This window comes from Cavia porcellus, unplaced genomic scaffold (genome assembly GCF_034190915.1).
Source record: "Cavia porcellus strain 051 isolate PalLab524CR breed Dunkin Hartley unplaced genomic scaffold, mCavPor4.1 scaffold_20, whole genome shotgun sequence".
Classification (NCBI taxonomy): Eukaryota; Metazoa; Chordata; class Mammalia; order Rodentia; family Caviidae; genus Cavia; species Cavia porcellus.
Genome location: NW_026947503.1, coordinates 57,550,037 through 57,563,392, shown reverse-complemented (window position 1 = coordinate 57,563,392; position 13,356 = coordinate 57,550,037).

Sequence of the window (13,356 nt, the reverse complement as noted above, 5' to 3'; positions counted from 1 at the left end):
AAAAAAACCCAAATGTGACAAAGCAAAACAGAGTCAGTTAGAACACAAGGATGGACATAGAAGACTTGACTTCTTAATTGGCCACCACACCCCTGGGAAAAGCCAGCTTCACATCCATTTGTGAATGTATTTCAGCATTTCTTCATTTCATAAGTAGGTGGCAAAATCCCTATGGCTTTATAAGAACAGAATCTGAACACGCCTACTGCTATGTTCTTTGTATTTAAAATTACTAGCCCTTTATTTCGCTGTATAATGTTTTGAATCAGTTCATCATGATCCTCAAATAATTACTAGGATTTTTATCTAAATTCTATTGGTTGAATTCAATGATTACTTTGAGGATAATTAACTTCTTCAAGGTTTTTCATTTTTATAGTATCTATTTATTTACTTGGGGGTCCTGGGGGGTCACACCCAGGATCTCGTGCGTGTTAGGCAAGCACTGTTCATCAAGCTACAGCCCCAACCCAACATTTTTAAGGTTTTAAGTCTTTCCATCCACAAATATGGTCACTACCTTAAGATTTTCTAAAATGTTTATTTCATAGAGCTTCATAAGTCTTACACATTGCACAAACCTTCCACATCATTTGTTAGTTTAAATCGTAGATACATAGTGGGTCTGCTATTGTAAATGGTATTTTTCAATGTTTACTGCTGATGTATCATGATATAATTGACTCTTGATATATTGATCTTATGTTCAGCAACTCATATGTTCTTTGGAACTTTGATGTGTGATCCCTTGGCCAATTTTTAGTTCTTCTTCAATATAAAGGTCTCTTTTTTCTGTTTTTAAACCTACCTGTGGAAGATTTTCAAAACATACTTTGCAGAGTGGCAGACACATGGCAGAAATTCCACAAATATCTGTTAAATAAATAATGGACAAATAACATCTCCACTGGAAGAATTGTGCATTTCTCTACGAGCCACAAGTTCCATATTCAGCTATGCTAACATAATATGATATTTGTATTCCCTACCTTCAATTTTATACAGATGTTATATAGTTAAAATAAATATTCAGAACAGTGCCAAAGAAGAGCAGGAGAAATGGAATATCACAAACTAATAGAGGGGGCACCGTTGCTAGGCAACTGACTTTATTCCTAGCAGTTGCTGACCCCAGGCTCATTCCCTCCCTCTTCTCATCGATAGAGCTAAGAACACCCCACCCAGGACAGCAGGAGTGGGAGTTAGGTAGATTCCTCTGTTGCTGTCTTGGGACTGGGGCTGATGTGAGTCTATAGAAAGATCTGGAGGCAAATCATCCCACCCGTCCAATGGGAAGGCGGTCAGAGATTTTTCTTGTACCTGCCTCTTTTTAGTAGCCTTCAAAATAATCCTTATGCCAAAGTGGGAGTGGCATGTTTTCCTTAACGACAAGGGCTACTTTTCTTAAGCAGTAGTGGGGACTGAACCCAGGACTTCATGCCTACTACTCAAGCATTCAGCATACCTGGTCCTTGATTCATGATAAGCTCCTGTGTCCTCCTGTCTCTGTCCTCCCTCACCCACATCTCATCCCAGAAGCGAATCTGACAATCTCCTGTCCACATACCTCTCTGAAAATTTCATCATGTTTAAATTTTCTGTGGAGACGTTATTCTAATGCAAGTGCGCATGACGGGACAGCTTCACAGTACAGAGTTCTCCCCAACACTCTCCGAAAAAGCAGAATCCTACCCCACCCCAGACCTCAATAATCCCTTTGGAATGTGACTTGTATTTTTGAGAAGCTGAGGAAACAAATTAGATAAATATCTTGCACAGTAACTCCTTAGAGGAATTCTGAAATGGAGATGTCTGACCCTTCAGATTTCTCCAGGAAAAGATGCGTGGTTGCTAAGAAACCAACAAAAGGTGTTAACCACACCTGACATGAAAATGTTCCCAACGTAAAGCACTGTAATTATATTCAGAAGAATTTTTAGCAGCTGTTCTATTATCTTTTTAAAAGTCAATTTGACAAATATTTATGGAACTTACACATACAGGAACTTGCAAGGTGCAGATCTGTTTGTGTCAATCCTCGGTTTAAAAGTCTTCTATGTCCTCTGCATGCACCCCCCAAAAGGCACAAAATGCAGTCAGAGCTGCTCAGTCTGACCCATGAAACTGGCCTCACTTTATGCCTCCTCCACCCTCACCTGGCTTTTCTTCCCTGCACTGTGCACCCTGAGTCTCCCTAAAATCCTTGCAAGCACAGTCTTTACATTTTTCAAAGTGCAGCTTAAAAGATTCCACTTAATCTGGGCAGAATGAATTGCTCACTGATCATCTGAGATGTGTGTGCATTCAGTCAAGCAGTATATCTTTCGTCCACCATGCACTGAACACATGTTGCCGCCCTTATTTCTGTATGGGCCACAGCTGGGAACTGTTTTCCGCCTGCCTCTACAGTACACATTTCCCACTGACACAACTATTGCAGATGGTAATTCTTTTATTTCACAAATTATGGCCCTGACTTAATTAGTACAGACTTGAGGATTTTAAAATTTAAAAAGCAACCAGTAATTATCCCAGAGTGGTTTCTAAACATTATATATGCTTTGTATATAATTTTTACGCTTGTATAGGGTTAGCAGTGTAAAGGGAGATGTCTTTCTGGACCCAGGCTTTGTTCAAATTTTATTAAATTAGGATGCTCCCAGACAGGTTCTTCTCAAAGGAGCAAGCATTGTCTGAAACTCCGTGGTATGGAAAAGCTCCTTCCTAAGGAAACAAATGGCTTCTCCTGATAACACTAAACAATCTTAACTGCCGCCAAGCCTGGATTATTAAGACAACCAACTTCTGATTTTCTTCTGACACATGCTTGCAATTCACTCTAAATCTCTGAGCATACACAGGTAGCTCTGCATGTTCTGCTGCCATGGATACAGATGTATCTGATCATGCCACCGATTGTGAACCTTTTCCCATCACCTCCTTTGTACATGTTTTATGGAGCCGGAGTGCATTTTCCAGCGTGATCCTAAATTTTAGCCAGTTGTATTGTCTGGGTGCCAACAGGAGAGCAGAAACCAATTTGGACATTTTGGAAGGAGCTTAATATAAGGGGTTCATTATGTAGAGGAAGTGAGCAAAGATACGAAGCCACAAAGGCCAAGAGGTCAGAGGTAAGATGAGAAGGAGCCCAGGATTTGGCCTCATCTGACAGATGTTTATAGATGCCCCTTGAGGTAGGTACCATGACAATCTCTGATTCTGATAACACTCAGCTTCTCATTGTTTTTCTGGTTTGGGATGCTTGCCAGGCTGCTGAACCCTGTACCCTGGGAGAGTGCTTCCGTATCAATAAACTGTATATTCTTCAGCCTTGTGTTCCACTTGTATTCATCCAGCTCTCTCAGAACCTGATCCTATGCCTGTCTTCCCAGCTCCTCCTGCAACTGCCTCCACCCTGCAGCTCCTTCAACATGTAGTCCCTTTCCTCCCTCAGCAAGGCCAGCACTTCCCCTTCCGGGTCATATTCAGTTCTTGGTGATGATCACAAGCAAGGTTAGACAATTCAGTGGGGCCTTGTCCTCTTCCCACTTCAATCTCAAAGAAGCATTCATTCCAGGTTGATTCAGAGAGGCCAAGTGAAAAGTATATTTCTGTTATGGTTTAGATCTAAAATGCCACCCCCCAAAATTTCGTATGTTCAAAAGTGGGGTTTGTGGAAGGAGATTGGATCGAGGGAGTGCTGCACTCATCAGTGGGTTAATTCATTGATGTCTCCATAGCTGAATGTGCTTTCAGGAAGTGAAACCTGGGTGGGGGAGGTGAGTCCCTGGGGTGTGACTGGAAGGGCACATTCTTGCCCTCTGCGTTCCTATGTTCTGGCTCTCTTGCTTTCTCTCTGTTTCCTGGGTGCCTTGGATCAAGCAGCTTTCCTCCAAATGTCCTTCCACCATGTAATTTCTCTCTTGAAACCAGCCTACTGCTATGTGTAATACTCACATGACCCCCAAAGCATCACGCGCTCATTGGAGGGACTTTTAGGAGGTGGCTGGATGGTGCGTGTGTGATAGTGGCTGAGTCCATTGACTGGTTTAGCATAGTTCTGAATGTTTCTGGAAGACGGACTTACTGAAGAAGGAAGATGGTGTGGGCAGCACAAACCAATAAATACGCTTGTAGCCTGGATGGAATAAAGGAAAAGAACAAGAAGGTCTTACTGTTCCCTGTCTGCCAAGCCATGGACTCTTCCTCCTCTGCCATGCCACCCTGTGCCCCTTGGAACCAGCCAGCTATGGAATGAAACTTCTACAAACTGTGAGTGAAAAAAATAAACCTTTTGGGGGCTGGGGATTTAGCTCAGCGGCATAAGTACCTGCCTTGCAAGCAGGCGGTCGTGAGTTCGATCCCTGGTACCGATAAAAAGGAAAAAGACAAAAAATAAAAAAATAAAAATAAACCTTTCTTCCTCTAACTTGTGGATGTCAGGTATTTTGTTCTTACAAACCAGAAGCCATGATGTGAGCCAAACCCTGAGCCAAAACAAACTTCTCCTCCTTTAAATTGCAGGGGTCAAATGTTTTGTCCCAGTGATAGGAAAGCTGACCAGGACAAGTTCCCTAAGATGATAGGTAGAAGAGGGGGAGATACCTGGCAGCAATCAGAGCACTGGAGGAACAGGGTCCCTGCCTCAGAGCTCTGGGCAGGATTATTGTCCAGCCTACTTCTAGCCTGGGTCTCACATACCTCCTCGTGATCCCTCTGCAATGAGCCCTACTCGATGGGGTCCTGGGAGAGCCACTCCTCTCTTCTTTATGAAAGCTTTTAAGACAGACCAATCTTTGTTTTATTTTTATCACTGAGTTCTGAAAATAATTTCTAAGGGAAAAACGAATGCCTCTGCATTATCATCAGATTCTATATTTAAATTTCTAGTAGTTTTCCAGTTTCTCTCCAGATGTCTGTCTTTCAAGATTTAGTATTCAAATACCTGTTCATAAAAATCCATCTCAGTCCTGTTTTGCCATATTTATTTCCTATGGATTTTTCTCACTTTGATTCTATGTTTAGCAAAGCTTTCCAATATGTAGATAAAAATAATTGCCTTTAAATGGGAAGGAAACTCTTAGTGCAGGGCAGGATTATTTGCTAGGCTGAGCCTCACTTACTTAGAAGTCATTTGCCTAAAATATTTAACATATACTCCTGAAAAATTCTTTCCATGTCAGGAAGATCCAAACCATTTGGTGTAAAAGGAATCTGGTTTTAAAAAAAATACCTAGGATCAAGGCAACATACAAAATCAAACTTTGGTTAATAATTATACAGGACTATAAAGACCACAAATTTACTTTCCTAAACTATAATTTTCAGAAACTTTTTTCTGGTTCTAGGGATCAAACTAGGCCCTTGTACATACTAAGCAATCCCTTTACCACTGAGTTACATCACCAATCCTGGAAATTTCTATCTACGTGGAAGTTGCACTAGCTAATCCCTTGAGTATTTTACAGTTATCTCTTTACTATAAAAAAAAATAAAGGCTCATGGATATTTTGAAAATAAGAAAGAATATAAGCATCCTTCAGAAACTCACATGGCTAGGAGCATAGCTCCATGGTAAAGCACTTGTTTAGTGGGTGCAAGGCCCCGAGTTTGGTTCCCAGCACAGAAGAAAAAGAAAAAGGAAAAAACCCACAGAAAACCTAACCTTGTAACTCCAGCATTCAAAGATAACCTTTATCCACACTGTAGGGTGTATCTTTCCTGTGTGTGTAGAAAACATCCCTGTGATCATGGCACACAAACATTTATATCTGGAATTACCACTTGCTGTTTCGTTTTGAGGATTTCCTCATACTACAATCCCACAGTTTAAAAAATTCATTTTAATTGGCTCAAAATATTCCATTGTATGACAGAGTTATCATGTATTAAATTTTTTGTGTGTTGGGCATTTAGGAATCACATTACTAATTATGCCTTGACAAGCCTGCCTGAAAAGACCAAGACTTTTGTTGTTGTTGTTGTTAGTTTGTTTATTTGTCTTTAACAAGGAAGTAGCACCCTGGAAGAAGCTGAAGTTCCTCTTCTCAGCCTCTGCTTCTCTCTCTGTCTTTGGTCCTGCACTGACTTCACTGGAAATCTTTTTCATTATGTTAAAGAATAGGAGTGAGAGACAGAGGACTCTAAGTGGTGATTAGAATGATGGGTTTGAAGAAGATAAATCTTACAAATCGTAGGTCTCTGCTGGTGCCATACCTTTTAGGATTACATATTTAGATGTTTAGAAAATTAGGATTCTTCAGAGAGAACCAGTACAAGGAAGGAGAGAGAAAAGGCAGGGAGATGTGAGAGGGATACATGAGAGATAACAGAGAAGCGACTGATTCTGGAGGCTGAGGAGCCACCAGCCAGGCCAACTCACCTGCAAGCCAGAGCCCCTCGGATGCTGCTAGCATGGCTCAGTCTAAGACACCTGCCTCACAACCGAGAAGACCAGTGGCTGAAGGCTTGAACCCTGGGGAGCACTGAGCCAGGTACCAGTGGTCAAAGAGCCTGGCATTCTGATGTCCAAGGGCAGAAGGAACAGGAAGATGGCCCTGTGCTGGGAGACAGAAACTCCCCTTCCTCTGTAGAGGACAGATTTTCCCCATTCAGCTCACCAACTTACCAGGCAGTTCCCTCTACCAGAAACATCCTCACAGACATGCCCAGAAGCTATGTTTACCTGCACTCTGTGTATGCCTTAACCTAGGCCAACAGACACCTACTCAGCAACCCTTGCCTTGTGAGTGATGGATTATGAATGCTGTGGAAGTATAATTAGGAGTACACCTTAGTTTATTTTCAGTGTCCACTGAGTTTTCTCATCCCTTTTGTCTTTTTCTAGTGAGCATCAGAATTTGGAATAGGATTGGCCCAGAGAATCTTTCCAGCACTAACAACTGCTGTATTCAACACATTTATGCAATTGCTCGATACTATAATGTATTGGAAATAACAATAATGAAAAATTATAGGATTATGATAAAGATTAAATGACTTGATGAATAAAGAATGATAGCACACTACTCTAGTCCCAGCCACTCAGGAGGCTGAGGCAGGAGGACCACAAGTTTTGATCAGCCTGGACAATTTAGCAAGAAACTGTCTCAAAATAAAAATAAAGAAAGCTGGCTGGGGATGTGGCTCAGCACTCCCTGGGGTCAATTTCCAGTGCTGAAAAACCCAATCAAGAAATTCAGTTGAGAAGGGAGGAACTCAAACAAAGGAGAGAACCATTTGGTGAAGGATATAAAAAAATATAGAATACATGAAGCAGATTCAAAGAGATCACCAGGAAATTAAAAACTCTATGGAAAGATGGCAAATCAGCTTGAAAGAAACTAAGGATAGATTGTTCAAACTGGAGGACAATTTTGCAATGTTGGAGTATGAAAGGGAAACCTTTTTAAAAATAACAAGGAAACAAGCAGTAACAATACAAAGGCTAGAAGACGACAAAAGGATCTATAACTTGAGAATAAAGAATGTGAGTGAAGAACCTGAGGTACAAACAACAGAACTACAAAGGTTATTCACAGAAATAATTAAGGAAAACTTCCCAAACATCAGAAAAGGAAATGATATTCTGATATATGAGGCATATAGAACTTCAGCCACCTACAACCAAAACAGAACTACACCCAGGCATATAATAATCAAGATCTCAGAAATTTAATAAAAGAACAGAATATTAAAAGCTGTTAGAGACAAGAAAGAGATAACCTATAGAGGAAGGCCCATCAGAATAATGGCAGACTTCTTGACACAAGCCATCAAGTCAAGAAGAGCCTGGAGCAAGATATTCCAAGCCCTGAAAGAAAATAACCTCCATCCCAGATTGATATACCCTGATAAACTGTCTCTAGAAATTAATGGAGAAACAAGATGCTTCCAAGACAAAGAGGAACTTGGGAAATTTGCAACCACCAATCTAGCTCTACAGACAATCCTGCAGGGCATTCTAGAGAGAGAGAAAAGTACTAGGATTCCAGGAACAGTATGGCAGACAGACCTCAATGAATGGAGCAGAGAACAGAATGAAGAAGATAAGCAGACAACTGATGGCAAAAAAAGAGTGTAACAGAAATGAGGCAGAGAAGATTTTATTTAAAACTGATATGATTGATAGTATTAAGTCTGAGAGTATAGGCAACTACACTGAAGATGACAAGACTCTACAATACACATTCTGGTTTGATAACTGCCAGTTTTTTAAGTTCTATACTATATACAAAGTTGTGTTTTTATTAATACTATTATGTACTGATATATTCAATTATACTATGTCTAATGATATAGCCAATTCTATTGGAGATAACAAAAGACAACACAGGAACCATGGTAGAACTCTTTGTACAACAGTCTTATATGTTTATTTTGTTTCATGTGTGTATAGGAATATGTTTTGTTTTGCTTTGCTTTGTTTTATTTCTCCCTCTAATTTAGAAAGGATAGAAATACATGTTAAGACTCATGCATGTGTAGAATCTATAAACAGTTTGTGAGAACTGAAGAAGAAGAGACACTAAAATACCCAGTGCTGATCCTGGAGTGTCATAATGTGAAATCCAGCAATAGTATTATTCTTTGTTCAGAGTGATATTAGCCTGCTTGGGTTTATTCATTCTCAACATAATTGAAGATATGGATAACTGCATGTATGTTTAAGTGTATAGTATTGACAACCACGTTACTAAGTTTTTGTTGGACAGCTGAACAGAACTGTTTGCAGTCTCGCTATTTGAATTCCCACTTTACATGTTCCATTTTTGTATCTTGAATAACTATTTGTAAAACAACAATATATAAACATCAACTAGTGATTTCTTACTGTTTGTTTTTTTCTCTGAATGTATGTATTATTTCTACCTATTTTCTGTTATGTTTAGTCTTTCTTTAAATAAACATTTTTTTAAATTTTATTTAAGAGGAAAAAGAGAAAAACACAAAACAAAACAAAGCGGTGTAAGGTTACACATAATACAGAACTACAAAAAAAAAATAACAGTAAGAAATCACCTGTTAATAGATTACATATTATCATCCTGGAAATAGCTGCTCAAATCATAGTATCAAAGAATACAAAGTGGACATTCAAACAGAGAGACTGCAAACAGCTGTGTTCAATGATCCAAAAACATTAATATAGTCAGCTTAAATAAAATTTTTTTAAAAAGAAAGAAATTCAGTTTAATGACTGACCTGAAATCACTCCTCAGGTGTCCTGAGATTAACCATGTCATCGTCTTCTTTTGAATAACTTTGAACAGCAAATCTATAGCTTACACTTGCACTTGTAGCTGCCACAATAACTCTGAAAGGTTAGCGAGGACAAGGAGCCTTTCTGCCCCACATGCTTGCACGCCACACCTCACAGTGACCGTCTACTGATGCCCATTTAAATGGTCATGCTGGACTGAATTATGATGAACTCTGACTTTAAGAAAGCGGAAAAAAAAAAAAGAATGAACAGGGCATGGCAGCCTACACTTCCTATTCTGGCAGGGACCAGGGCTTCAGACTCCCCCGCTAACAAACTTCACTTTTAGGCAAGTTGCTTGTAACACTGAATCTTTGACCAGTGTCAATAATCGTGGTAACACAACCACCTTATCATTTAGAGTTAATGTTAGAAGCACAAAGAAAGAGACAGCAGTAACAATGATACTTCTTTTTAGGGGCAGAACTTGGATAAAAGAACATTATACTAAGACTTTTTTGAAAGGCAGATGGCCCACTGATGAAGGGTGGTGAGGACTCACGCATTCCCGTGAGGGCTCCCTGCGTGTATTTTAACATCTTCCTTCCACAGAGAGCATTTGCAGCCCAGGGGTATAGGAGCCAGCCAGGCTCCTCCTGACACGAATCATCACTCTTTTCAACATCTAGGGACGGGAGTTGGAGGGGCGTTATATCTGGGAAGAGGAAATAAAGGATGTGGCTGTGGGTCTGTGTGGAACTGGCTAAAAAGCTGCATTCCTGAGCTGGAGATAGAGCGCAGTAGCAGAGCACTTTCCTAACATTTGCACGGCCCTGGGATGAGATCCCTAGCACCACAAAAAAGGGGAAAAAAAGGTTCCGTTGCAGGTCAAGGTCATGACTCTCAGCCTCTACAGAACAGCAAGTTAAGCTTCATGTTTACATAGTTCATCAATTTGTTTTCAAAGAGTGGCTCCAAAGTCAGCAGCTTAATCTAATGTAACCAGCAGACAATCAAACAGCCAGCAGAGTCTTCCCAAGAGGGGGAAGGAGGAAGAAGGCAGGACAAACTGCCACTTAGCTGTCCTGTGCCAGGGAGCCAAGGGCTTCAGCCTTCTGTTACATGTTAGCATTCAACCATTGATTCTCTCGACCTGTGTCCCCCCTTTTTTGCTGTCTCTCTGTAAACAAAACTGAAAAACAATCTCTATTCTGTAAGTATTGGGATGGGAAGGGTCACTCCCATCAGCAGATGGACATTATCTTTTTCAAATCAGCAGGACAGGCAAGAATGCAGCAACAGGAGGGCTGGATTAATAGTGGACTCGGCCCCCGGCCTGGTGGAGGGCTTTCCAGGGACACCAGCAGAGGCAGAGGCGGCAGTGAGGTGGGGGGTGGTAAACCACGTCGCCCCACCAGAGAGAAGTTTCGGGTGCCAACCGCCTCACACAATCGCCAGACTGGTACAAACCAGAGTGATAAAATGTGTGTAGTCCACACATCTCTGTTGAAAGTCTCCTGCTGAAAACAGCGTCTGGTAATCCTTGACTTGTCTTGGTTGTTTTGTCCCGGGAGATAGAGGAGGCGAGGAAGGCACCTGCAGCCCTGTGTTCGCGGCTGGCAAGCCAGGAGGACCGCTGGGTGATGGGGAAAGGTGGATCCTCCTGTTTCACCTCAGCTCTTGCCAACTTAGAAAACAAACAGGTATCAGAATATTTATCCAAAAGGTATGTGCAGCAAAGGGTACAATGTCTGTGATTTGCCTAAGAATTATCTGATGGCAGCAGAAAGAGAACAGGGGAGGTAGAGAAAACAGGACTGCCTGGGGGTTGGTAATTGTTGAAACCGGAGGTCAGGGTGTTCATTCGGGGACTGGATTGTGTATTATGTCTGCTGTATTGTGTTTGACATTTCTCATAATAACAAGTAAAACAAAACAAAACTATTATGTGACTCATTCCAAGGTGAAACAAACTCTAAAAGCAAGACTGACTTATAGACATGACAAGCTTTCAAAAAAAGAAATAATCTATCAATAGAGGTTCACACAATCCCCACTGGGAGAGAGGTGTGTCTATCGGGGGCAGAATCTAAAACAAATGGCTTGGCTGGCCGTGGGACACCTTCCCTAAGAGCTGCTTGGAAATTTGTGGGGACATTTTCATGTGGGGTACTCACTGGCAGCCACACTGGCCCTCACTGGCCCTCAGGGTGTAGGGGGTCAGGGGTGCTTAGTGTCCTCTGATGCAAGGACACAGAACCCCCTTGCTGAATGCCAGGAATGTACCAATTGAATAGTGCCCATGTGAGGAAACCAGAGTCCAAAGCAGCCCTGGGGGAGCTTTGCTATTACATTTCAGAGGCACGTGATGTGTGCATGGGAAGGGCATGGTGAAGGAGGAACAGTAAAGACCATGTGGAATTGGAAGAAAGAGTCAAGAAGGCCAAATAGCCTGGCATGGTGGTGCACACCTGGAATCCCAGCACTCGGAGCCAGAGGCGGGAGGATGCCGTGAGTTCAGGCCAGCTTGAACTATACAGAGAGACCCTCTCTTAAAAAACAAAAAGTAAAAAACATAAAAACAATAAATAAACATGAAAAAGAAAGAGAAAGAGAAAGAGAAGAAAAGAGAAGAGAGGAGAGAAGAGGAGAGGAGAGGAGGGTCAGAGACTGAACGATTATAGGCTTGTCAAAGGTCAGGAATCGACACAACATAGAGATACAGCGGGATTTCTCATCATCTAAAACAGGCCACACAACATGGTTAAAAGAAAATCGAGGAAAGGGTTAAGAAGGTACACAGACAGGAAGCACATGCCGCAGCAAGCCTGTGCAGGACACAATCCCTGAAGACTCAAGGCCCACCCCAAAGAGCCATCCCTCACCGGAAGCAATCTTCCCTCCCTCCATCTCGGAACTTCAATTTAAACAAATTTTTTTAATCTACTTGGAGCCACTGTCAAAAAATCCTTTCAATTTTTCTACTTGCCAAGGATATTAGTGCTTACAATAGCACTTGTGCTGGAGCTTAGAAAAAGACTAGGGTGGTCCTTACCCTGCATCTTCCTTCTCCCGGTCTAGCATATGGAGATAGATAGATAGATAGATAGATAGATAGATAGATATCCATGCACCTAGGTTTATATAAATGCACATATACATATATATATCTCCACATACAAATATATATATATATATATATATATATACATATATATATATATTGATACTGGGAATTGAGCCACGGGCCTACAGTCTCACCCAGTTTAAACATTCTTTTATATACTTTGAGACCCGGTCTTTCTAAGTTGCCCAGGCTGAACTCAAACTTAGATTCCTCCTACTTCAGCCTCCTAGAGCATTGGGATTACAGGAATACACCACACAGCCAGGTTATACACACCCCAAGCATACAGATACAGATTTAAATTGGTACATAACAATTGACCAGGAGCTGTAATAAACCACAGGCCAGCAGTGCCATCATGGTGAGCACGTCTGAGTTCTAAAATACAGTTCCTGGACTGGCTTCGCACTATTGATCAGAGTTCAACCTTAAGGAGCACACGGTGTGGGTTAGGGCAACGGCACTTCCCAGAGGCACCATGAGCTTGGGTCCTAACTGGGTGGATGCTGTTAAGCCAGGCAAGGAAGAGTAGCTGTGGCTCGCAGCCTGCAGGGAGCGCTTTGTGAAACCAACAGGCGCAAGCACAATTCTAAGAGAAGCAGGTTCCGAAGAAGCCTAGCAGATAGAGGTCCACCTGTGGAAGGCACAGAGCTGGGCCAGCAAGACAAACCAAGGCCACCTCCTTGCCGGCGTCCTGATTTCCACTCCGCCTCTCGCCAGCTGTGCTAGCTGACGGGCGCTCATGCTGCCTACTGGTCTTGCTCAGCCCTCGGGCAGCGCTGGGCTCTCGGCTTCTATAAGCTACCTGCTTTTGACTCATTGCTGCCCAGGTCCCTGGGCCATTGTGTATTCTGGCCTCTGTTCCCCACCCGCTGCTTTTGGCCAAATGCCACCGGTGCTTTGGCCTGAAACAATGAACTGTCACTGGCTGCCCCTGGGCAGGCAGCCAGGCCGGGGCACAGGGCGGGGAGGGGCGCAGCCATCTCTCACGGGAAGGAACATGTGTGCTTCATGCAATCAGAACTGA